Below are 27,930 nucleotides of genomic sequence, written 5' to 3'. Positions count from 1 at the left end.
ACACATTGGTTAGCTCAAGGTTTGAGATAAAGTTAAGTTCAGGCAGAACCAGGTGTCGTCATGGCAACACAGGATGAGAAGAGAAAAGAAAAAGAGAAAACTCTGCCACTTGAGTTCATTTCCCCCTGCCACCTGGGGACCTCTGGCCTTCCTACCGAGGCTGTTAACCCTCTTGGTTAGATCTGCAAACATTTGCAAAACACAATTGTTCTATCATTCATTTTGTATCTATCAACTGGAGTAAGTCTATGAAGAGAAACTACTATCAACAGCTATTTTGTGTCCAAGCGATATGGTTCAGCAGCTATCAAGATAACTAGCTATATCCCTGGATATACCAATGATAACCAAGTCCGTTTTCTTTTGGAGGAGAGAGATTTAGGCGTATTGAGAAATGCAGTGGAGTTCACCCTTTCAAACATATAGCTCTATCAGTTGTTGCCAGTGCCTGAACTCAGGGAATCATCTCTACAATGAAAATATAGGTCATTTACATCATCCCCCCAAATTCTCTTGTACCCTTTAGAGTCAACACCTTTCCACGCTCAGCCCCTGGCAACCACGGATCTGTTGTTGTTGTTTTATTCACATATTTTTGTCAGAATGTTATACAAATGGAATCATATGCTATGTGGCCTTATGAGTACGGCTTCTTCCACATACCATAATTAGATTTATCTGTGATGTTGCGTATCAGTTTGTTTTCATTTTATTTTGTTTATTTTTCTGAGCAGCCTTCCATTAAAGGATATGTTACTGTTTATCCATTTATCAGTGGAAGGAACTTGAGTTGTTTCCAGTTTTTGATAGTCATGAATAAAACTGCCATAAGGTTCATGTACAGGTTTTAGGATGATCGTAACTTTTCATTTCTCTTAGTTAAATACTTGAATGTAGGATGGATGGGGGTATATGCTTAACTTTATGCAAAACTGCCAAACTCTTTTCTAAAGTGGCTGTGCAATTTTTATTTATACCAACAATGTATGCGAGTTCTATTTATTCTACATTATCATCAGCTTTATGTATTGTCTGGTATGTTTATTTTATCTAATTGGTATGTAGAGATATCTCATTTACATTTTTGTAATGACTAATTGTGTTTAGCATTTTTTTTTCATGTGCTTATTTGCCATTTGTGTATTGTTTTGGTGAATGTCTGTTCAAATTCTTTCCCATTTTCATTGTGGGTTTTTTTGTTCACTTTCTTATTATTATTTTGGAGTTATCTACAGTATATATATTCTGCATCAGTTCAGTTCAGTCTCTCAGTCATGTCTGACTCTTTGTAACTCCATGGACTGTAGCACACCAGGCCTCCCTGTCTATTACCAACTCCCAGAGTTTGCATATTCTGCATAGAAGCCCCTTATCAGATATAAGTTGTACAAATACTGTCTTCTAATCTGGGCTTGTCTTTTTATTATACTAACAGTTCCTTTATGAGTAGATTTCTTTTTTACTTTTGATAAGGACTGATTTCTTTTATGGATCATACTTTGGGTTTAGTGTCTAATGCATCTTTACCTTAGCCAAATATACAAAGATTTTCTCCTTTGATGCTTATAGTTTTAAAGTTTTACATCTAGGCCTCTGGTACTTGGGGCTTCCCAGGTAGCACTAGAGGTAAAGAACCCACCTGTCAATGAGGAAGACATAAGAGATGCGAGTTTGATCCCTGGGTTGGAAAGATCCCCTGGAGGAGGACATGGCAACCCACTCTAGCATTCTTGACGGGAGAATCCCATGGACAGAGGAGCCTGGTGGGCTATAGTCCATAAGATCATAAAGAGTTAGATATGACTGAAGTGACTTAGCAAGCACTCTGGTACTTGGTATTTCATGATAATTTTTAATGTGGTATGTGGTATGGGTCAAGGTTCATTTCTTCTCTACAAATGTCATTTTTCCAGCATCATGTGTTGAAAGTCTAAATGTACACTTTAACTCTACTCAATATCCACTGCAATATTATTCCGTAAATTAGCTTAAATTAATTTTATATTTTGGGCTTCCTTGGTGACTCAGATGGTAAAGAATCCACCTGCAATACAGGAGACCTGGGTTTGATCCCAATCCAGTATTCTGACAGAGGAGCAGGGCAGGTTACAGTCCATGGGGTTGCAAAGAGTTGGACATGACTGAGTGACTTTCATTTTCACAATTTTATATTTATCTTTTTGTTATTGTTCAGTGGCTTATGAGTAAGCTTAAAACAAAACTCTTCCAAGATTTATCTATTTTCCCTATCTCCGTTTCCTCTTTTGCTATGCTCTTCTAAACACTTAATAGTTATGTGTTAAATAGTTAAACACATAAGAGTTAACTACTAGAGATGGTTGATTTCACTTTCACTTTTCACTTTAATGCATTGGAGAAGGCAATGGCAACCCACTCTAGTACTCTTGCCTGGAAAATCCCATGGACAGAGGAGCCTGGTAGGCTCCATGGGGTCGATAGGAGTCAGACACGACTGAGCGACTTCACTTTCACTTTTCACTTTCATGCATTGGAGAAGGAAATGGCAACCCACTCCAATGTTCTTGCCTGGAGAATCCCAGGGACAGGGGAGCCTGGTGGGCTGCCGTCTCTGGGGTCGCACAGTTGGACATGACTGAAGTGACTTAGCAGCAGCAGCGTCAGAGATGATTATTTAAAATAGCTATCTTTCTAATAGTAAGAGTAACAGTTTATCCACAGGGGATCTGAAAGTGAAAATAAAGTCGCTCAGTTGTGTCCAACTCTTTGCAAGTCCATGGACTATGCAGTCCATGGAATTCTCCAGGCCAGAAAACTGGAGTGGGTAGCTGTTGCCTTCTCCAGGGGATCTTCCCAAACCAGGGATCCAGCCCAGGTCTCCAACATTGCAGGCGGATTCTTACCAGCTGAGCCACTGGAGAATCTCTTTCTATTGGTACCAAGTTCCTACAGTGAATAGTGTACATTCCATATATGTATGACTTCATGCAATATTTTACATAAAATTCATACAAATATCTGTGACTAAAAATGCTGAAAGAATACATGAAAAATTGCAGCTACATATAGTTATTGTCATGAAAATGTAATAAACTATATGTTGAGATTTTGATCAATGGAGCTCAAAAGTATGTGGGATGTTTTTCACATTGTAAAATGTAAATTTCCATTTAAATCAAAACTTGACTGGGGAAAAATAACTTTAGGTCTGAGTACGCTCAAAGTGAAAATGTTATGAGCAATTATAAGTACTGATCTGGTTAGGCATGGCATTTCATGTCTGTCATTAACAAGTTTACAGCTTGATATTCTCATTTCTCAAAGAAAAGCTGTCAAAATATTTTCTTATAAATTTCTGAAAGGCATTTCTTGCTCAACTTCATTTCAGAACTAAGTCTCCATGATAAATCTTCTGGCCCAGCATGAACAACTCAATGACTAATCAATCATGCTGTTTTTCAGTTTAAATGTGAATATCTGAGAGCAGTTGTTCTGAAAACCTCCAAAGTAACAAGGTAAAACTGGAGACCTCACACTCATTTTGATCACTACAAGTCTGTACGCAAATCAATTTCAAATACTTCTTATTCTTGAATATAATCAGTATGTACTGCCTGCCATGAAACTTAAAAACTTTTTTTAGAGTTTTGTGGCAAAATAATGCAAGTACCGAAGAGATCATGATGGTATGATAATAACTTTTAAATAATGGTCTCTGGATATGACTGGATATAGTTTGTTACATTGTAGCAAGCACTATACAACTCTGTCATTTCTTTAAGTTAAATAATTACTGCTTTTCTCTACTTCAAATATCCATATACATTTCATGTCATAGATCTATATATGTATTGTTAGTAGTTTTAAAAATACACGACTCCGATGTGACAAGGCTATTCAATAGACCATATGAAATGAAATAAGAAATAAAGCTTTATTCTAAAGAAACATTTTTTTCTTTGGTGTCCTCGAGTGATTGGCAACCAATTTTGAAGAGTACTGTCCAAAAGAGCCTTTCTATTATGGAAGGTTATTTCTAAAATAGATCTCCCTGTGCATAATTTATTTCACGGTGATAAAAATATCATTTCTATCAATTAAATTCTCAACTGTACCACTTGACAACATTTAAACTAAGACTTTCATTATCATTGCTATTATTTCATTGTCACTAAACAAAATCAAAACATCTTGCAGAGACCAACATACTAGAAACAAAAATGACACTAGGGGAGCTTGCAATCTCATTAGGCCAAGAAAATAGACCTAAAACATAGAAAAACATACAGAAAGCAAAGGCAGTAATGCATGTCAGACCTCAGGACAGTCATCATTTCTAAACCGGAAACTTTAAGCAGATATTTCTCTAGTTAAGGGATATTTTCCATTTTTAAATTGAATTTCCATAAGTGCTGAATCCATACTATAGAAATCCCTGGAAACTTCAGTTACATCTTAGCTGCCCAGCCAAGGACATTATTTGTCTTTGGAGATTTCGACTAGCCAGAGTGAGGGGAAAAGAACAAAAGAAAATTCAAAAGCATCACTCTCACAGAAAAAATTCTCTAGAGGCTGTAAATCTCTCAATAAATACATGACAAATAAATTTATTTGGAGTTATAAGACAGCTGCCAAATAAGACTTGTCCCTTGTGTATCTTATAATACCTAAGCATTCCTACAATGGAAATAACAGAAATATACTTGTATATCATTGTACAGTTAGAAGAATTTGCTTTGCATCTTCACATTGCCCTTGAAACATAGCTATTATTACTTGCATTCCTACTTTAGAAATGAGGAAAACAAATGAGAGGTTAAGTATAAGGGAAGGAGCTATAGTGAGAGAGAGAAGAAAGTAAACCCACGTAAGATTAATTCAAAGTCATATTTTAGAAAGTAATAATGAAGGAAGCACTAAAGATATTTTTTCTCCCATAGCTACATGATGATTCTATAAGCATATTCTTTCAGAAACATCCCTTCAGTTTATAAACATAATATTAAGTATTAGCCTCAAAGCTACAATCCCAATTCATTCGGTTTATTCTGCTTGCTATACTATTCCTACTACCAATTCTAATTTTATAATTGGTAATATTCTTTCAAGTGGAGATGAGGTTGAGAGAAAAAAATAACAAGATATCATAATGAATTGACACCCCCAAAAAAGAAACGTCTATATTAAATGCCTTAGGATGGGGAAAGTGATGTACATTCAAGACAAAGATTATTTATTATATTTTTATTTTTAGATTCCAATAATAAATATAATTTCAGTTAAATGAAGACAGCTGTGTATGTATATTTAATAACTTATGAGTTTGATAAGACTATGAAAATAAGCCAAAGAATATAGTCACTGAATGAATAAAGGAACTGAGCAGAAGAAAATATGAAATGGGGAGTGTTAAGATTTGGTGTAGGGACAATTAAGATTCTCTTGACCATAATAGTCAAGAGACCAAATGGATTATAACAGACTATATACCTGGTCCTGTGAAATGTGCTTGAGAATAAGCAGTGAGGCACGGTTCATCATTGAGTGGGCTGCCATGTACGTAAATGACTATAATACAACATGACCTTCTATGAGTGAACCAATAAACTAAGCCTGCCAAGACAGTTATTCCATGTTAAATACTGACAAGGACTGAGGGGGTCAGGTTGAGTGTTATGAGTGGATTTCTTCCATCAAGTTAGGAAAGACATACTGGAAAGGCACACATGTTCATTAAGGCGTCCAGGCCAATCTCCTCACTTGACATCCCTTCGAGAAAATATTACTTTGTAGTGAGCTACTAATTTTTGGTCTCAAAACTATCACAGGCTATGGATAGAAATTTGACTTACAAAGTTTTGAAATGATATTTGGTATGAATTACTGATCAATACTCTATTTTGACCAGCTTTTTTCTTTTTTGGCTGCACCGCACCGCATGCAGGACCTTAGTTTCCTGACCAGAGATTGAACCTGCGTCCCCTGCAGTGAAAGTGTGGAGTGCTAAACACTGGACTGTCATAAAAGTCCCTGGAGCTGTGTTTTACTGCAGCTTTTACAAGGGTTAGTAGATTATTCCTGCTTTTGCAGCTGAGCCTCTCAATAGTTAATCCTCCAGCTTCTTGAGCAACTCAGGCTCCAGATGCTGGCTAATCTCAAAATAATTAGTTCTGCAACCAACAGGCTATGTAAGATGGAGGTTTTGCTAACTGTTGAAATGGGACAATCTGAGAAAACTGGACTCTATTCATTTAATATCAGTGCCTTTGTGAATACGTGTCTCTGTGTATGTGTCACTCATTTATGTGGCAAAAAGTATTTGAAACTTTACTTCCATGCTAGAAAATACATTTCTAACTAGGTTAATAGACTTCATCAAGAAACCAGGAATAAAAGAAATTTGCAAGGAGACTCAAGTAATCAGAAAATCGCTCCATGTTTATAAATAGAGAGAGAGGGAATACTAATATGATAACTGGATTTTGGAGTTTTTATTATATGATAGTTGTAGTTGTGGAATTCTATGGCAATTATACTCTTAAAAGTTCAAACATTAACTCCCTGTGCTGTGAAAGAGAATAGGATTACACTTGAATAGTGAGGTCATACTCTGTGCCAACATCCTGAAAATGAGAGTTTTCTCAAGCTGGAACCCAGAACTGAAAGGGAAGGCTCAAAGGAATAGCAGACAGTCACCTTTATTTTCTCTTAACTCTGATCATGAAGTTGCCAAGGTATTTTGAAAGTAGTTTCTGAGTAATAAATATGATGTTGTCCTTCAAAAACTGGAAATAATAAGTACAATCATTTTTTTCAAAATAGAGTCCCCTAAGCATGACTAAAGAGACTATTTTCCTAGTAACTCAACATTCTTAGAGAAGCTACTGAGAGATTTAGTACAACTGACAGTGGTGAGAGATTTGAGAGCACAGATGATGGAAAAATATAGAGAAAAGAAAGTAAAAAGACAAAACAAATCATCCTCCTCTCCAATGCTCCAAAGTATCTGTAACTTATCTCTAGTATTTCCACACAAAACAGTGGTGTGTATAACACATCTCTTTCCCTCATCAGAACTTAAGCTTCTTGAAGGCAGATATACACAGTTTCCAGTACAGGGCCTGGCACTTGGAAGGCTCATTGCTGCTGCTGCTGCTGTGTCGCTTCAGTCGTGTACGACTCTGTGCGACCCCATAGACGGCAAACCACCAGGCTCCCCCGTCCCTGGGATTCTCCAGGCAAGAACACTGGAGTGGGTTGCCATTTCCTTCTCCAATGCATGAAAGCGAAAAGTGAAAGTGAAGTCACTCAGTCGTGTCTGACTCTTAGTGACCCCATGGACTGCAGCCCACCAGGCTCCTCGGTCCATGGGATTTTCCAGGCAAGAGAACTGGAGTGGGGTGCCATTGCCTTCTCAATAGCTGTTAACAAATGAATAAACAGTACCTAAAACTAAAGTATATCTTTCTCTTATTTTAGAAAATGAAAGAACATGGAAGTGTTAGTCATTCAGTCGTGTCCAACTCTTTGGGACCCCATAGACTACAGCCTGCAGGCTCCTCTGTCCATGGAATTCTCCAGGCAAGAATACTGGAGTGGGTTGCCGTTCCCTTCTCCCGGGGATCTTCCTGACCTAGGGATTGAACCCAGTTCTCCTGCATTGCAGGCAGATTCTTTACCATCTGAGCAACCAGAGCCACCAGGGAAGTCTACAGATGAAATAAAATCACATATTCACAAGTTAGCTGTTATTTGTATACTTGCCATCATACTGAGGTAGAAAATAAATGTTTTTGAGGTATAAGATTAATAACTATATGGTGACCTGATACTATAATCAAGAAATCCCATTTGTTGGAACTCCCTTTAACTAAAAGAACTTGAAAGATTTAATATTTCATTTAAACCTTAAAAATATTCCTTCAATGCCACTATCTAACTTGCTTCTAATTTTGTGAATCCTTTTGGAAGTATACACATCCCAAGTTTGTATCACCAGTCTCCAAACACCAATCATCTTCAAAAGCAAGATGCTGATCTTATCGATAGAAAGGCTACACCATCAGAAATGTTGGAATCTCCACCATGGTCATATGGATGATTAATTATGTAGTATTGCTGGGAAGGACTGATGCTGAAGCTGAATACTTTGGCCACCTGGTGCAAAGAACTGACTCATTGGAAAAGACCCTGATGCTGGGAAAGATTGAAGACAGGAGGAGAAGGGGTCAGACAACAGAGAATGAGGTGGTTGGATGGCATCATTGGCTCCATGGACATGAGTTTGAGCAAGCTCCGGGTACAGTCCATGGGGTCGCAAAGAGTCAGACACGACTGAGTGACTGAACAGCAACTGGCAGCAAGAGCTATTGAGAGGAGACTTGGAATGTTGTCACATTTTGGACCCCTTAAATCTTTATGAAAACGTTTTTCTAAATTGCCCTTTGAATGGGAGAAGAAAGGACCATAAGTTAGCAGAAAGCTCCCCAACTCATTCTTAAATAAGGCTAAGAAGGGAAGGTGGAAAAGTGTCTGCTATGAAGCATTGTGTTATGCGTTTCCAATCTGGTTGAAAATGAATAGATACCTTCTGTCTAAATAGCACTCTACAGCTTGCAAAACTGTATCCCATTTGACCTCATGTGTAGTCAGAAAAGGCTTGCCCAAGTGGCAGAACAGGGACCAGAATCCAGGTTTTCTGATTTTAAAATCTATGCATATATTTAAAAAAAAAAAAAACACAGGTTTTTTTCTTTCATGGAAAATTTTGTTGACTAGTGAGGCTCTCCAAAATTCTGTGTTAAGTAGGATCTGAAGCCACACCCTGACTCAATGGAAAAGACTGCTGTGATTGATTATTAATGTCTACCCTGAACAAAAAATAGAGTGGTAAAATGTCAATCACTCCCACACTATTTTCCCACTTTGAGGTTTCCAGATAAGCATGCCCACCCCAACAGTAACACTGATTCAGTTGAGTTCAGTCACTCAGTCATGTCTGACTTTTTGTGACCCCATGGACTGCAGCACGCCAGGCCTCCCTGTCCATCACCCTCTCCTGGAGTTTACTCAAACTCATGTCCATTGAGTTGGTGATGTCATCCGGCCATCTCATCCTCTGTCTTCCCTTTTCCTCCTGCCTTCAGTCTTTCCCAGCATCAGGGTCCTTTCAAATGAGTCAGCTCTTCACATCAGGTGGCCAGAGTATTGGAGTTTCAGCTTCAGCATCAGTCCTTCCAATGAACACCCAGGACTGATTTCCTTTAGGATGGACTGGTTGGATCTCCTTGCAGTGCAATGGACTCTCAACAGTCTTCTGCAACACCACAGTTCAAAAGCATCAATTATTCAACCTTAAGCTTTCTTCACAGTCCAACTCTCACATCCATACATGATTCCTGGAAAAACCATAGCCTTGACTCGATGGACCTTTGTTGACAAAGTAATGTCTCTGCTTTTGAATATGCTGTCTAGGTTGGTCATAGTTTTTCTTCCAAGGAGCAAGCATCTTTTAATTTACTGGCTGCAGTCACCATCTGCAGTGATTTTGGAGCCCCAAAAAATAAAGTCAGCCACTGTTTCCACTGTTTCCCCATCTATTTGCCATGAAGTGATGGGATCGGATACCATGATCTTAGTTTTCTGAATGTTGAGCTTTAAGCCAGCTTTTTCACTCTCCTCTTTCACTTTCATCAAGAGGCTCTTTACTTCTTCTTCGCTTTCTGTCAGTAATACTGATTATAAGATCATTAATCAATGGAAGGTAAAAATAGTAGCATCCAGCGACAGGAAATTGGAGGCAACTGCTGCAGGTGCCCTGTACTACCCCAACAGACCAGATAGGACTTTATTGACTGGATTGCCCTTAAAGGCATATTCAGAGATGACGGAGAAAGAGCAGGAAAAGAAGTTCTTCCCAAGAAGTTGATTATGCTCTGGAAGGCTGCATCTCTTTATCAGACAAAGTGTGCTATCCATATCTAACTGAAATGAAACCTTTCATCCAATTTATAGCATTTAAATATTTGCATAATTCCAATGATTTAAGAACAGTGAGGTTTAAAGGCTATTATTACCTTCCATACCCATGATTTACTCCTAAATAAGGTATCTTTATTTTTGTCCTTCATAACAATGAAAATATTTGCCCTTTGAATAATGGAGATTTTTCCCAAACATTAGACAAGTAATTATCTTCAGGTAAATTAAGCCTCTTTCAGAAGACCAAGTAAAGGGTCTTGATAAGTATAATAGAAAGACTGTAATTTCTATACTACTATACTCAAAGTGCTTACTGGCAACATATTCTCTGAGGGAAGAAATATAAAGGCATTGCAGCAATGTAATAAGATTACTGTTAATGAAATATGTAGGAAAAGTTTGTGCTTTAAAATGTTGCATCAGCCGTTAATGATTCTTTGGTCTCCTGTTCCTATTAGGCTCTTTCCATGCACTTCTGTCTCTTTTTCTTTGAATTGTCTTGTTGCCCACTACCTTTCTTCTGGCTGCAAAGGCAGAGCCACAGAGATCTTTCAATACCCAGTGCATTTCAAATCTATCCTCATTTTCAAAGCCTAATTCTATGTGGAAAGGTGTAATTTAAATTCAATTTTAGGGTAATTTTAATGGGACATTTGCATAATACAGTTCTGGCTTCTTGTAATTCAAATCTGCTTACTCCAAATAGGCTTCTCTATGGATACACATCCACCATGCATTAAACGTTAATACACTTGGGTTACCTGGGATGAGAGTACAGAAGCACAAAGGAGTAAAACCTATGGGAAAAAGGCTGAAGTGGAATTCATGAAGCTATTAATTAACAGTACTAGAAGACCTTGAATTTTCACAGAATTATACATTGCTAAAACAAGCACACTTATCTAATCTTTCCGTTCTAGTCTCCACTGGGCAACTTCAGGCTCAGATAAGCTCCCTGAGGCAATATAACCACTTTTGAGTAGGGTGATGTCATTGGCAAATTTCATCTTGAAATGTGGTAAATGGTAAAGTGAAGTTAAAAGGACCTTCTTTCAATCACTATCAGATACGCCTACAAGTACTGCTGCCTGCTTTTAAATCTCCTTTCCCTTATTTCTGATGGTTGGGTGATCAGATTTATTTTTCATTACTTAAGTCTTTTTATTTTTTTTATGTCTCTCCTCTTCCATAAGCCCATTATGCAAATTATTCTAAGAAGTAAAGTAGAAGAAAACCTAGTTTTCTTTACTTACCATTCACTACAGGAAAAAATGTTTAAGAAATATAGAAATATAACTCATATATTGACTTTTATGTTATTACTATCTATATCTTAGATAAAGCTCCTCTATTTCATTTCATGGTATGTAAAGTGTATACAATGTTTACAACTCTTGCTCTTCTATTAAGATCTATTCAGCTAATCAATCTGCATCTAAAGTTCAAATTTCTTGTCTGCCCACACGAACTGGACTGGATGGTTTTAAAGAGCTTTATACCTTCCAAGTGGCAGATAGTACCAAAGAGGGATTTTGTCACAGTAACTTTCCCCTAAAACAGTCACCTATAATTCGAGTTTCTCACCTCTCCTAAACATGTTTCATGCTGCTGCCAAAGTTACCTTTCTAAAATAACTGTTCTGATTGTCCACTGTTCACACTGAGCCTGTGCTGTATCCCCACTGCTTTGGGAACTGAGCAGGACCCTTCAGGGCCTTCCTGGGACACCCTTCCCCCCACGTCCTCTGCCTGTCTCCTGTTTGTAGAAAACTACTATCTGCCAGGCCTCCTCTGAGTCACAAAAACCTGGCTCAAGAATTAAGGACTGAAAGGACATGGACATGTGGAAACAAAAATAGCAGTTGGGTCAGGGCTCTGGTAAGGATTTAAACAGTACATCAGCTATATGGAAGTCATAGAATCATTAGTTCCTCTGAAAAGTACCTAGATAAGTATCTGATGTACATTTCCTAAGTTTATGATGCTAAAACCCCCACCAAATGTCCAAAATTAGCTACTTGATGACCATGAGCACATATATGCCACACTCTCTGAAACCAGAGGACTCATAATGTTAAGCTCTACGATACCACCCTGATATCTCACCATCCACCAATCAGAGCTGTGCACGAGCACATCACATACCCAAGACTCCCCTCTTCACCTTGCCTTTAAAAATGCTTCCCTGAAACCCACTGGGGAGTTTGAGTTTTTCCAGGATTAGCTGCCCCAGACTCCTGGTTAGGCACTTTACAATAAACACTTTACTCTCTTTGACTACAACCTGATATCCTCAGACTGACTTTACTGTGAATTGGTGAGTAGACCCAAGTTTGATTTGGTAACACTTTCAAGATTTCTCATGGTGAAAACCCTTCAAAAGCAAACCTTAACCTCCATTCCTTTACTCATGATGGCCTTTAGCTTAGTATTTCCTCCTGTTGTTCAGTCACTCAGTCGTGTCCAACTCTTTGTGACCCCATGCACTGCAGCACACCAGGCTTCCCTGTCCTTCAGAATCACCTGGAGTTTGTCAAACTCATGTCCATTGAGTCAGTGATGCCACAAACCATCTCATCCTCTGTCCTCCCCTTCTCCTGCCTTCAATCTTTCCCAGCCTCAGGGTCTTTTCCAGTGAGTTGGCTCCTCCCATCAGGTGGCCAAAGTACTGGAGCTTCAGCTTCAGCATCAGTCCTTCCAATGAATTTTCAGGACTGATTTCCTTTAGGATGCACTGGTTTGATCTTGCTGTCCAAGGGACTCTCAAGAGTCTTCTCCAGCACCACAGTTCAAAACCATCAATTCTTCGGTGCTCAGTCTTTTTAATTGTCTAGCTCTCACATTCATACACAACTACTGGAAAACCCATAGCTTTGACCATACAGACCTTTGTTGGCAAAGTGATGTCTCTGCTTTTTAATACACTATCTATGTTTGTCATTGCTTTTCTTCTAAGGAGCAAGCATCTTTTAACCCTTCAAGAGCAAACCTTAACCTCCATTCCTTTACTCACAGTGACCTTTAGCTTAGTATTTCCTCCTGGTTCCCATTTATTCTTTGCTAACTGGAAAACATTGTTTCCTTAAAAACTCAACTCATCTGTGACCTCTTCTTTGGAAGTCTTCCATGGTGAAATGATCATAAATATTTCCTCCTTTGTGTTTCCAAAAGTATTATTTTCCATTATTTAGCATGCATAGATTGCTCTATCTTACATCAAAAGTAATTGTTTTAGCTTACTTTATTAGATTATAAGGTCCTTAAGGGCCAATGTTGAGGTTTATTCTAGTATCCTCCAATAGTCCCCACTGCCATCATCCAGCATGAATAAATGCTTTATAAATATACATTGATTTCAGTTTAATTTCTAAAACTCCTAGCAAAGATGAGTAATTTCATAACATTTGGCCTTCACTATCTATCTGCAGGTGCTTTTATGATTATCTTTCCTTTGGTCACTGACATCTCACTAGATTTCTTTCTGACCTCGTGATCTATGGCTTAGAAATCTGGTCTCCAGTGTGTTATATTCTCACCTGATCAATTTTGTACCTGTAATGATTTAATTAAACTACTGATTATTCATTGGTCTGTATGTCTTTATGCATTACATAGCTTGTTTTATTTATATGTGCTTGAGTACTGCTTCTGCTGAAATAAATTGAGTAAGAAAAGATGAATCTAAAGAAAAATGACTTTATCTTTCTAAACTATATCTGATTTCATTGATAATTTTCTTTCAGAATGAGTGTGATTAATATACACTGCCCATAGTATCCTTTAAAGATGTCCTTTTGATATATCCCTCAATTTTGAATTTATAGCCCATGTCCAAGTAGTTCCTGCCAAAAAATAGAAGAAAAAGGAAAATCCAGGTTTTAGATTGATTCAAGGAGTCTTTATATTCAATGTGGAAATATAGAGACATAAGAGAAGCCTCAACAAGGAGATGGTCCTTGTAACATTTGGCAGTTTGCCCACTGAGAACCACTGTTAATTAGCTTTATTACTCTCCAAAGAGACAGGCACACTACCTTGTGTGTAGGTATTCTGCCATCAAACAGATGGGTCTGCACAGAGATGCAAAAAAAAAAAAAAAAAAACCACATGTGAACATCAAACATGGCTCTTAACCATGTTATTTTCAGCTTATAGTACTTAGATGATTTTTGTCCTGCCAATGCCATGATTGCAGGCAAGAAGAGCAAATATAGCAACCACAACCTCAGCAACTGTCAGGGACCAAATGAGAGGGGTTCCCATTTCAAACTGTCTCTTTGACCATTTCTTTGAATTTTAGCTAATGAAAATGCCTAAAAAAAGTTTAGTGCTATGGTACCAAGTATGGAAACTCCAGGATGCACTTTCTTTTATACATAGACAAACACTGGCAAAGAGACTAAAGTCACCATTCTGAAGGCTGATGAGCATTTTCTAGAGGCTGATTTTTGTTTCTGAAAATAAAATTTCTACTGAAAAAATAGCAACCTAAAAAAACATCTCTAGCAGTATATATCCTCAAGAATGTCTAGAACTGACGCACACAAAAAAGATGTCATTTTCATCACAGGGGACTGGAATGCAAAAGTAGGAATTCAGGAGATACATGTAGTAACAGGCGAGTTTGACCTTGGACTACAAAACGAAGCAGGGCAAAGGCTAATAGAGTTGTACCAAGAAAATGTACTGGTCATAGCAAACATCGTCTTCCAACAACACAAGAGACGACTCTACACATGGACATCACCAAATGATCAATACCAAAGCTAGATTGATTATATTCTTTGCAGCCAAAGATGGAGAAGCTCTATACAGTCAGAAAAAAAAACAAGACCAGGAACTTACTGTGGCTTAGATCATGAATTCCTTATTGCCAAATTCAGACTTAAATTGAAGAAAGAGAAAACCACTAGACCATTCAAGTATGACCTAAATCAAATCCCTTACAATTATACAGTAGAAGTGACAAATAGATTCAAGGGATTAGATCTGATAGAGTGCCTGAAGAACTATGGACAGAGGTTTATGACATCGTACAGGAGGCAATGATTAAAACCATCCCCATGAAGAAGAAATGTAAAAAAGGCAAAATGGTTGTCTGAGGAGGCCTTACAAAAAGCTGAGAAAAGAAGAGAAGTGAAAAGCAAAGGAGAAAAGGAAAGATATACTCATTTGAATGTAGAGTTTCAGAGAATAGCAAGGAGAGATAAGAAAGCCTTTCTCAGTGATCAATGCAAAGAAACAGAGGAAAATAAGAGAATGGAAAAGACAGGAGATCTCTTCAAGATAATTAAAGATAACAAGGGAACATTTCATGCAAAGATGGGCACAATAAAGGACAGAAGTGGTATGGACCTAATAGAAGCAGAAAATGTTAAGAGATGGCAAGAATACACAGAAGAAAGAAGAATAACACAAAAAAGATCTTCATGACGCAGGTAACCACGATGGTATGATAACTCACCTAGATCCAGACATCCTGGAATGTGAAGTCAACTGGGCCTTAGGAAGCATCACGACAAACAAAGCTAGTGGATGTGATGGAATTCCAGTTGAGCTATTTCAAATCCTAAAAGATGATGCTGTGAAAGTGTTGCACTCAGTATGCCAGCTAATTTGGAAAACTCAGCAGTGGCCATAGGACTAGAAAAGGTCAGTTTTCATTCCAATCTCAAAGAAAGGCAATGGCAAAGAATGCTCAAACTATCGTATGATTGCACTCATCTCACACACTAGCAAAGTAATGCTCAGAATTCTCCAAGCTAGGCTTCAACAGTAAGTACGTGAACCGAGAACTTCTAGAGATTCAAACTGAGTTTAGAAAAGACAGAGGAACCAGAGATCAAATTGCCAACAGCTATTGGATCATAGAAAAACAAAGGAATTCCAGAAAAACATCTAATTCCACTTCATTGACTACACTAAATCCTTCGTGTTGATCACAACAAACTGTGGAATATTCTTAAAGAAATGGGAATACCAGACCACCTTACCTGCCTCCTGAGAAACCTGTATGCAGGTCAAGAAGCAATAGTTAGAACCAGACATGGAACACCATACTGTTTCCAAATCAGGAAAGGAGTACGTCAAGGCTGTATATTGTCACCCTGATTATTTAACTTACATGAAGAGTGTATCTTGCAAAATGCCAGGCTGGATGAAGCACAAGTTTGACTCAAGATTGCCAGGAGAAATTATTAATAACCTCAGATATGCAGATGACACCACCATTATGGCAGAAAGCAAAGAGGAACTAAAGAGCCTCTTGATGAATGTGAAAGAAGAGAGTGAAAGAACTGGCTTAAAACTCAATATTCAGAAAACTAAGATCATGGCATCTGGTCCCATCACTTGATGGCAAATAGATGGGGAAACAATGGAAACAGTGACAGACTTTATTTTGGGCGTCAAAATCACTGCAGATGGTGACTGCACCCATGAAATTAAAAGATGTCTACTCCTTGGAAGAAAAGCTATGACAAACCTACATAGCATATTAAAAAGCATTACTTTACTGATAAAGTCTGTATAGTCAAAGCTATGGCTTTTCCAGTAGTCATGTATGGATGTGAGAGTTGGACCATAAAGAAAGCCGAATGTTGAAGAATTGATGCTTTTGAACTGTGATGTTGGAGAAGACTCTTGAGAATCCCCTGGACTGAAAGGAGGTCAAACCAGTCCATCCTAAATGAAATCAGGCCTGAATATTCACTGGAAGGATTGATGCTGAAGCTGAAGCTCCAATACTATGGACACCTAATGTAAAGAGCCAACTCATTGGAAAAGACCTTGATGCTGGAAAAGATTGAAGGTAGGAGGATAAGGGGATGACAGAGGCTAAGATGGATGAATGACATCACCGACTTGATGGACATGAGTTTGAGCAAGCTCCAGGAGTTGGTGATGGACAGGGAAGCCTGGCTTGCTGCAGTCCATGGGGTCACAAAAAGTCAGACATGACTGAGTGACTGAACTGAACTGAACTGAGCAGTATGTATCATTGAAATTCAAAAAGTACCACTTGTAGGTTTAAATTTTGACCGTCAAATTTTAATACATTTCCATTTTTTAAGAAAATGCATCATATATTAGCCAAAGAAATTTCCTACAACCTTAAATTTATAATCTTATAAACAAAACATAAAATTAAAGCCAATTAATATTAATGAAGCACTTATTATATACACAGCACTACGCTGAGCTCTGTGTGGGATAAAGCAAGACAATGGTTCTACTATCTTTGGACTTTCTATGCAGTTGTAAAGGGCATCCATGATAAGTTATATTTCAAATTTTACAATTGTTTACTGAAAGAAATATACCCAGTTTAAGGCAGCAGGAGAGATCCTTAAAGGAGGTAAAACTTAAAATAGGCTGAGAAGAGTGAGTAGAATTTACAGTCAGTGGAATACAGTATGTACAGTTGTTCTCTGTCCTTCATGGAGGAGATAAAGACAGGATTCAAAGGCAGTGAGACTCTCCAGATAATTTATATGGCTTTCCATGGTTTTTTGTATCTTGTTATATAGTTTTACTTAAAATATTCTGATAATTACCCAAATAACTAATCTTCTCAAGTGGATTTCCTACAAAGATCCTATACATCATGCCTTGTGAGGGAGATGTTGTCTTTAGTTGCAGGGATGACCATAAAAACCTGTTTGCTTAAGTGAGCCTGGCCAGTTCACCAGGGCTCACTATGCAAATTTCTCAATCAGAGATATCTGAGGGATTTCCAGGGTCACTTCCAGCACAAACACCTTGCTCACCTTGCTCATCTTGCTCTTACAGAATTATTTACTCCCCTCCCCCATTTCTAAGGAAAAGCAATTTCCATATTCCTGCTCAGCTCAACAGCATCCAGTCTTGGAAGCTGAAATTTGCAAAATGTCTTAATTGGTCCACATTGTCTATTTTCCTGCTGCTGTGCTCCTCTGCTACTTCAGTTCCATTCAGGACCAGAGCTTTCCTTTTCCCCAAGCCTCATAATCAATGATGTGTCCTCTGCTTCTTCCCAGCCTTGACTTTTTCTGACTTCTTGATTCAATAAACTTCTGCTCTGGAAAGGAACTGGCTGGCCCTTATCGATGGGTGTATAAATTTTAATGATCCTCTCCACTAACATTAAGCTATCAAGTTTGCCTTAATAATCAGAGTGTCTTTAAGTATAAATGTCTCCCAGTTTCCTCTTTGGGGGAGAGAAACAATATAATAGATTAAAATGTAATGTCTTCCCTAAATGCTCGGATTGAATTCACCTGGCAGCTTCCTATGAAAACTAAAAAATAACTGCTCAACGGGCTCATGTATTATATATTTGAATAATGGGAAATGTTAAACAAAATGTCTGACTCACAGTAGGCACTCAGTAAATATTTAAAGAATTAGCAAATTAATTCCTTTCCTTTCACATGCTTGTTGTAATCTGACAAAAACCCTGTTGCCTAGTAACTACTCAATGAAACTGTTCCTGATCAGAAGATAGGATTATTATTTATAATTTATAAATTATGCTTGCTAAGTATATTTATAAATTATTTGCAAAATGTAGCATTCAACTTTTAACTTCCTATAGCAAATAGCGAGTCAACTGTGAATATTAGACATTTTAAAAAGGTTGTGTGTGTGAGTGTGTGGTGTATTAGTTACTCAGTCATTTCCAACTCTTTGCAACCCCATGGACTGTAGCCCATCAGGTTCCTCTGTCCATGGAATTAGGTTATTATTCATTTACTCAAGAAATATTACTTAGACACTCTGTCAGGATTCATGAGGTTATGCTACAAAGATAAACAGCCTGAAAACTCAATGGCTTAAAACAATAAATCTTTTACTCACACTATTACTGCATATGCATAAGAGGGTTCTATGGCAGACTCATAAGAGGGTTCTGCTGACTGTGGACACTCACTGACCAATTTGACAGAGATTTCATCTCACCTTATTCTTCTATGATCACAGATGCAGAGAAAACAGAGATAGTTATGAACCAAATACCAGTTCCTAAAGCAATTTCATGGAATGCCGCATGTCACATCTGACAAAATTTTATTGGTCAAAGAAAGTCATGTGAATATGGCTGGGTTCAATAGACAAAGGTATATAACCCTCCACATCTGTAGTACCATAGGAAACAAATCGGGCTTCCCTTGTGGCTTAGCTGGTAAAGAATCTGCCTGCAATGCGGGAGACCTGGGTTCGATCCCTGGGTTGGGGAGATCCCCTGGAGAAAGGAAAGGCTACCCTCTCCAGTGTTCTGGCCTGGAGAATTCCATGGACTGTAGTCCTTGGGGTCACAAAGAGTCGGACATGACTGAGCGACTTTCACTTTCAGGAACGAATCAGGATATAAAAAGTGTCTATAAAAGGTGTTACTAAAAAGTAACACAGTCTTCTACAAGCATGCAGCAATTTACTTGGTCTGATGCACCAAGTTACAAGGTGAACAAGATGAACTTGAGCTATTGCTGATCATTAGCACCTTCTGGGAATTGGGAATCACTTTGCTTCTCTGTGTCCTCCCCACAGAAAAAATATCTGTTCAATCTACGATTGTGGATAATGACAATGACTATGTTTACTTCACAGACATAATCACAAAATAAACAATAATCTTTTACAATGAAGTTGAACAGAGCAAACACTTGGGTTATTAAGGCCTAAGTGTAGAGCCTATCTAGATTTTCTCCTACTCATTCATCCCAACAAGGCTTACTGTAAAAAATCGATATAGGAGACAAACTGTCCTTCTAACTGCCCGTGCCATGCCCCTAAGTCCCCTCCGTTTTGTTTTCATCCTCTCTACCACTCTTCCTAAAACTCTAACCAGATCTGGAAGCCTGGAAAATAAAAAGCCTCAGTTGCCTTCCTATCTTGTCTTTGGGGATGGTCACTGACAGCAGAGGTGCTAACAAAGAGATACAAAGTGTGGCAAAGTGTCAAGTGCTACAAAAATTTAAGAATGACTGTTATGACAAACCCCAAGAAGTGTGTCTCTATTGAGGGCAATGAGGACAGAAGAGATTTGGGAGACAAAACTTGGGTACCTTTCTGATCTGATAGTTGTAAGAGTAAATATATATAGCCTGCTTTTTTTCTTAAGTGAAGTGAAGCGAAAGTCACTCAGTCGTGTCAGACTCTTTGTGACCCCATGGACTATACAGTCCGTGGAAGTCTCCAGGCCAGAATACTGGAGTGGGTAGCCTTTCTCTTCTCCAGGGAATCTGTCCAACTCAGGGATCAAACCCAGCTCTCCCGCATTGCAGTTTAATTCTTTATCAGCTGAGCCACAAAGGAAGCCCTTTTCTTAAGTATTAGGTCTAATTAAGTTTTCCTACTTTTGTTATAAGTTTAAGCTCCTGTTTTCTTTTGGGTATGATCCTTTCTATCAAAGAAGTCACTTTGTTCTAAATTCCCCTAAAAAATGCCTATCAATTTATGTTGGGAACAAGCTGGATGGAGCAGCTAGGTTGACCTTACTTCCGTATTATTGCCTGGAGGATTCCATGGACACTGGAGCCTGGCAGGCTACAGTCCATGGGGTCACAGAAAGTCAGACACGACTGACTGACTTAACACTTTCACTTTCACTTCAGAGCTGTTAATTAGGAAGCTAGACTTGGCTGAAGGCATTATGCTACATTGGGAATACCATGGGATTTGAAGTCAAGCTGATACACTTCTGAGAACAGATTCTATTGCTCATCACCAAATTTCTCACTGAACTTCAGATCTTTTCTTCAAAATGGAGATAATGTCATCCATCTCATATTTTCAAAGGAGTAAAAACAACAACAACAAAAAAAGGTAATGCAATACCATAGGAAAATGCCTAGCAGAGAGATCCTCCCTCCCTCTGTTGGTGAATTTATGGGCCCTCTTCCTGCCTTTTTTTTTTTTTTTTCTCCTCAGAGTATGTGATTTGTTTCATCTTTATCTATAGTTCCTGATTTTATATGAAATATAAAAGTTATGATCATCTCAGGAAATGCTTTATTGGGTCTGTAAACAGTAGCACTAAATTATAACTGATAACCAGACTCAGGATGTTATCTCTCTCTGAGGTAATTTGAATTTTGAAAGGGGATAAAGTCTTAAAGAATTGATCTCATGTAAGCACTATACCCTGAGTCTTTTAACTTTCAACTTGTGTAACCCTGAGCTAATCACTATATATCCTTGCCCATTCTAAGCCTCATATTTTTTTTATTTTGTCTTGTTGTTGTTTTCAACTTTACCATGATGAACCCAAATTTGGTTTTCTTTAAAGGTAAATTCTACCAGCCCTAACCTTCTGTAGTTTTTATGTGAAACCTCAAGCAATAATAAAGAATGGAAATAATATTTACCAAATGCAAAACCTGGGCTATGTGATCTAAAAAATCTTTAATTCTCAAAGAATTTTTGAGTCATGATTAATTTGCAAATGAGCACCTTGAGGTTTAGCAAGAGTTAAGAGACTTGCCTCCATTGACAAGCGGAAGAGACGAACTTTAAACTCACACTCATCTAACTCTCCGGGTGGAGCAGTGGTAAAGACCCCACCTGCCAGTGCAGGAGATACAAGAGATGAGGATTCCATCCCTGGGTCAGGAAGATCCCCTGGAGTAGGAAATGGCAACCCACTCCAGAATTCTTGCCTAGAAAGTTCCATGGACAGAGGAGCCTGGTGGGCTAGAGTCCATGAAGCCACAGTCAGATATAACTGAACAAGCACAGGCGTCTAACTCCAAAGACTCTGCTCATTTCACCAGGAAATACTCCTACAATGGGAAAGTCTTTTTGCCACCTATGAAATTACACCATTCAGTTCAGTTCAGTCGCTCTGTCATGTCCAACTCTTTGCAACCCCATGAATTCCAGCATGCCAGGCCTCCCTGTCCATCACCAACTCCCGGAGTTCACTCAAACTCATGTCCATTGAGTCAGTGATGCCATCCAGCCATCTCATCCTCTTTCGTCCCCTTCTCCTCCTGCCCCCAATCCCTCCCAGCATCAGGGTCTTTTCCAATGAGTCAACTCTTCACATTAGGTGGCCAAAGTATCGGAGTTTCAGCTTTAGCATCAGTCCTTCCAAAGAACACCCAGGACTAATCTCATTTAGAATGGACTGGTTGGATCTCCTTGTAGTCCAAGGGACTCTCAAGAGTCTTCTCCAACACCACAGTTCAAAAGCATCAATTCTTTGGTGCTCAGCTTTCTTCACAGTCCAACTCTCGCATCCATACATGACCACAGGAAAAACCATAGCCTTGACTAGACGGACCTTTGTTGGCAAAGTAATGTCTCTGCTTTTGAATATGCTATCTAGGTTGGTCATAACTTCCCTTCCAAGGAGTAAGCGTCTTTTAATTTCATGGCTGCAATCACCATCTGCAGTGATTTTGGAGCCCCCCAAAATAAAGTCTAACACTGTTTCCACTGTTTCCCCATCTATTCCCCATGAAGTGATGGGACCAGATGCCATGATCTTAGGAAGTCACTATTATCAAGACCGTTTGTTTTATTGCAGCTATCTGCACACCATCATTTATAAACTCCTAGAGAGAGACATGCATATTTTAAGTTCCAGCACCTAAGACAATGGAGGGATCAAGTATGTTTTCAGTTGGGGTTTTCAACAGAATAGAAGACAGAAAGAGGAGGGAGAGGGGAGGGAGGAAGATAAGAAAGAAGGAAGTAATTATATCTTACTCATTATTAGCTTTAGGGATCTTGCTTTGCTGGGCTGGAATAAGAGCTATCTGAGAGCTATTTCTAGATATCCATTCTCTACTATAAGCAAGATACTGTGAAATTTATTTTGAGAACTGTTTAAATTTTTTCAACTTTAATACCTTCTCCATTCAACTTTATGACACCACACACAAGAAGGTATTTTATGCTAAAAGGAATGAAAAGCTTTTCCTCTATGCTCTTAGGTTCTGTATTTGAGACATGCAAATTAAACTGGCAAAAGACAGTTTAAGAGGAGAAAAGCATACATATTTTATGTACATGGAGAATCTACAGAAAAGAAGTGAAAACCCAAAGAAGTGTTTAGACTGAGGGCTTATCTATCATTTTAAAAAGAGCAACAGGGGTGTGGGATGAGCAGTGAGAGGCTTCAGAGGCCACCAAGGTGCCTAAGGCAGCACCAACTCAAGAGTATCCCAAGGTACCCGGGCTACCTGGAGCCAGCAAGCATTCCCAGGCACCCAAATCTACTGAAAACGTCTGTGTCTGCCATGCTAAGGGTCTTCTGGCTCAGATCTGGGAGAAAAGCTGAAGGCAGCTATGGATGCTGGAAAACTGATGAGTGATGAAACGGCCACGGAGCTCACTGAGAATTGGGAGATCTCTCCATGCAGAAATAGTATTCTTCTAGATGGCTTCTCTCAGACTGTGAGGCAGGCAGAAAGGCTTGGTGACCTCATGGAGAAGAGGAAAGAGAAGCTTGATTCTGTGCTTGAGTTCAGCATCCCAGGCTCTCTGCTGATCCAGAGACTCACAGGAAGGCCCCCAGAATGGCCATTCATACACAAGGAGTTCAATCCCCTAAAGGCGTCCATGAAAGATGGTATCACAGAGGAACCCTTGATCTGACAATCAGATGATAATAAAAAGGCCTTGAAAATCCACCCTGACACCTACCACACTGACCACCCATTGGTGGAATAAGACAGTAAAGGGGCTCCACTCTGCCATCCATGCATCCCAGACCCGTGATGTCCTGTTTGCAGCATCCTAGCAATGTTGTCCAAAGCCACACCCCAGAAACAGAAGGCTAGGCAGGACTGCATAGCTGCTCATCACCACGTGGCCTGGTCCCTGCCTGTAGATGCTGGGCAGAGGGGAGGGTGGTCAGGGTAAGGCTGGAGGGGAGGAGATGGAGGGTACAAGACAGGAAGAGCGGCCGTGCCGCAGTGAAGCAATTCCTTTCATGAAGCCACTTAAAATGCATAGACAAAGGGGAAAACTAATTTTAAAAAACACTACCTGGAGGGTATAGGTAGAAATGGAGATGTAGCATTATTTTCATTTACTCTGGACTGGTGACAATATTTCACAAAGCCAGTGCCCTAAGACTTCAGCTTTTATCAGAGCCTCCTGCCAACTTAGATATGCAGGAAGTCACACTGTCTCCTTGTCATCCTGTAGCCTGAATCAGGGTGGAAGTTGACTACTAACACTGGTTCCCCATAGCATGAGATCAAAATGTCATCTTCACACTGGAAAGGGACACAGAGTGTGTTCCAGGGACAGTGGCTCAGCTAATCAAGTTTCCTGGCATCAGGAGGCAGGTGGGACAGGCTGGTGTCTCTCCCTTCCCAACTCATTTACCAGCCCACTGATTTACCAGCCCACCTGCCCTCGTAGGTAAGCTCAGGGCAACCACCCAGCACACATCACAGCCCTACACTCCTGCCTTCTTCCATCCACGTCATGCGAAAGGATCCTTTTTAATAAATGAACAAGTATCCTAAGCAACATCATCCAAAGACTGTCCTTTTCATCCTCAAATCCTGTGACTGACATCACTCAACAGCACTGGGATGTATCATTTTCAGGGAGGCATTTTCTTAACTGTCCAAATACTGCCCTGTTTGGCCCCTAAATCAATAAAGTGTGCTAGAAGTTTGTGTAAATTAAAAAAAAAAAAAAAGAGCAATAAGTTGTGGAAGATGACTAGGAAATGTAAGATAAGTAAGGGTTGTTTACTAAGAGGCGTCCTACAAACTCATTTCAGTGCTATCTCGGGTCTTCCTGATACAGGAGAGGGAACACCTTTACAAATGGAAATGTATAATACCTTTGTAAGGGGAAATTTATGTCCTGCTCTCAGGCAGGAGGATGGAGGGTAGCAAGCTTGTGTTTGTTGTTTTCCAATCGCCTTCAGCTCATCCCTATGCCAAAATGGCATTTTTTTGGAAGGTGGAATATTCTGATCCCCTTCAATGCCAATAAGGTTTTGGAATATCTAAAGGAACAACAAAACCTATTAGAAAGTCTAGAGAGGATGGGTGTAAGGAAATGCTCTCATTCTCTGTTGATTGCTACACTGAGTATATAATTTATGTATCAAAGTTATTTAAAATAACATATCCCCCAATTTAGCAACCCTACTTCCTAGAATATATTTAGAGGCAATAACCAGATATATGTACAAACTGTGTCTATATATATTTGTTAATCAAAGTCAATTTTATAATAGCAATAAACTAGGGGGGAAAACTAGTTTATTTAGAAAAACTAGTTTATTTAGAAAAACTAGTTTATTTAGAAAAACTGTGTGACCCCAAGGACGGCAGTCCACCAGGCTCCTCTGTCCACGGGATTCTCTAGGCAAGAACTGGAGTGGGTTGCCATTTTCCTTCTCCAGTGAATAACAATGGAATACTGTAAAAAGTTTTGGGCTTCCCAGGTAGCACAAGTGGTAAAGAGCCCACCTACCTATGCAGAAGACATAAAAAACATAGTTTTGACCCCTGGGTAGGAAAGAACTCCTGGAGGAGGGCATGGCAACCCACTCCAGTATTCTTGCCTGGAGAATCCCAGGGACAGGGGAGCCTGGTGGGCTACAGTCCATGGGGTCTCAAAGAGTTGGACAGGACTGAGATGACTTAGCATGCATGTACACACTGTAAAAGATTTAGGCATGTTCTCAATACCAACAAGAACTTGAAATATTGCCACTATATAACCCACAACTCTGAAAAATAGATCAGTTTCACAGTACATGTCCATAGAGAGTGGGCAGAGTGTCAGAACAATGGGGAAAAATCTTAACCTTCAGCTCCATCCTCTTTTCTAGTGAGTTTGCATGCGCGTGCCTGCTAAGTTGCTTCAGCTGTGTCTGACTCTTGTGACGATATGGGCTCTAGCCCACCAGATGCCTCTGCCCATGGGATTCTCCAGGCAAGAATAAGGAGTGGGTTGCCACGCCCTCCTCCAGGGGATCTTCCCAACTCAGGGATGGAACCTGAGTCTCCTGTGGCTGCTCCCTTGCACATGGATTCTTTACCACTTTACCACTGAGTCACTGGGGAAGCCCTCTAGTAAGTTTATAGAATATCAAATAAAATCCCATCACATGGGTTAATCAAATGTTTTACTCTTAAATGAAAGTCTAGGAACTTTGCTGGTGGTTCAGTGGTTAAGACTCTGAGCTCCCAGTGCAGAGGACCCGGATTCAATCCATGATCAGGGAACTAAACCTCACATGCTGCAACTATGAGTTTGCATGGCACAACTAAACATCACGCATCCCACTACTCACCTGGTGCAGCCAAATAGATAAATATCAGAAAAAACAAGTCTAATATAGTGGTTTCCAACATTGCTCTTCAACTAGGACGTGATTTTTATCTTGTGACGCATTTTGAAAACGTTGATCTCTCTGTGATGACAATGGTGTGGAAAAAATTTACCTACTCCTTGGGGTTGTAAGTAGGAAATCTGAAAAAACAACAGCAATAGCATTAAAAAGTCATTCCAAATTTTATTTGTAAAGGTGGAATTGTTTAAATATTTTGTAAAACCGCATCTATAGACCAGCCTACAGGAAGGTTTAATTTTCTCCATGGTGTTTGCTCTGGATCTCAGGGGTGGTCCTACTCCTTTCCCTGTCATTTTATATGTGTGTGTTCAGTCGCTCAGTTATGACTGACTCTTTGTGACTCCATGGACTGTAGCCCACCTGGCTCCTCTGTCCATGGAATTTTCCAGGCAAGAATATTGGAGTGAGTTGCCATTTCCCATTCAAGGGGATCTTCCTGCCCCAGGGTTGGAACCCACATCTCCTACATTGACAGCTGGGTGCCACCTGGGAAGCCCAGCATAGAAATTCAGGTTAAAGACCTCAAAACAAATGGTCAGGCTCAGAAACATTCAATCAGGTTGCCTATTTTATTTCTTTTAAACAAAATTAGATATTTACAAGAATATCAACATCATACTTTTTTAAAATTTATTTATTTATTTTTTACTTTATAATATTGTATTTGTGTTTTGTTTTGCTGGAGACAGAGAAGGCAATGGCACCCCACTCCAGTACTCTTGCCTGGAAAATCCCATGGATGGAGGAGTCAGGTGGGCTGCAGTCCATGGGATCACTAAGAGTCAGACACGACTGAGCGACTTCACTTTCACTTTTCACTTTCATGCATTGGAGAAGGAAACGGCAACCCACTCCAGTGTTCTTGCCTGGAGAATCCCAGGGACTGGGCAGCCTGGTGGGCTGCCATCTATGGGGTCACACAGAGTCGGACACGACTGAAGTGACTTAGCAGTAGCAGTAGCAGTTTGCTGGAGAGGGTGTGGAGAAAAGGGAACCCTCTTACATTGTTGGTGGGAATGCAAACTAGTACAGCCACTATGGAGAACAGTGTGTAGATTCCTTAAAAAACTGGAAATAGAACTGCCATACAACCCAGCAATCCCACTGCTGGGCATACACACCAAGGAAACCAGAATTGAAAGACACGTGTACCCCAATGTTCATCGCAACATCATACTTCTTAAAGCCACAGAAACTTGAGAGCTGAAAGGCACCATGTGCTCAACATGTGCTCAGTTGCTTCAGTAATGACTGCCTGTTTGTGACCCCGTGGACGGTACCTCTCCAGGCTCCTCCATCTGTGGGATTTCCCAGGCAAGAATACTGGAGTGGGTTGCCATGTCCTTCTCCAGGGGATCTTCCCCACCCAGGATCGAACCTGCGTCTCCTGTGGCTCGCCCACTGGCAGGCAAATTCTTTACCACTGAGCCACCAGGGAGGCCATGGAGAGTCTCAGAAACTGATGGTGGTACTTGCTTCAGCAGAACATATACTAAAAATTTATAGTAAATGAGATGTCAATGTAAAGTGTAAATCTTAGAAGAACTTCTTTGCCATTGTACAAGTCCCAGTTATCTTCCACAGTACCCTCTTATTGAGCCACTTTTTCCTAAAATAAGTATTAATAATTTCTGTCCTCACTCTTTACTTCAG

General features: G+C 39.5%; 1 pseudogene; it reads left to right on the top strand.

The window, feature by feature from the left end:
- The first annotated feature begins 60 nt into the window (after nucleotides 1-60).
- Nucleotides 61-23,688, top strand: LOC147342623 (adenylate kinase 2, mitochondrial pseudogene; annotated as a pseudogene).
- Nucleotides 23,689-27,930: the final 4,242 nt, after the last annotated feature.

The sequence above is a fragment of the Bos grunniens genome, chromosome 29, assembly GCF_055505025.1.
Source record: "Bos grunniens cultivar Pamir isolate PY7600 chromosome 29, Bosgru_T2T1.0, whole genome shotgun sequence".
In the NCBI taxonomy this organism is placed as follows: Eukaryota; Metazoa; Chordata; class Mammalia; order Artiodactyla; family Bovidae; genus Bos; species Bos grunniens.
Note: the sequence above shows the minus strand (reverse complement) of the source record. Positions and strands in the feature narration are given on the sequence as shown.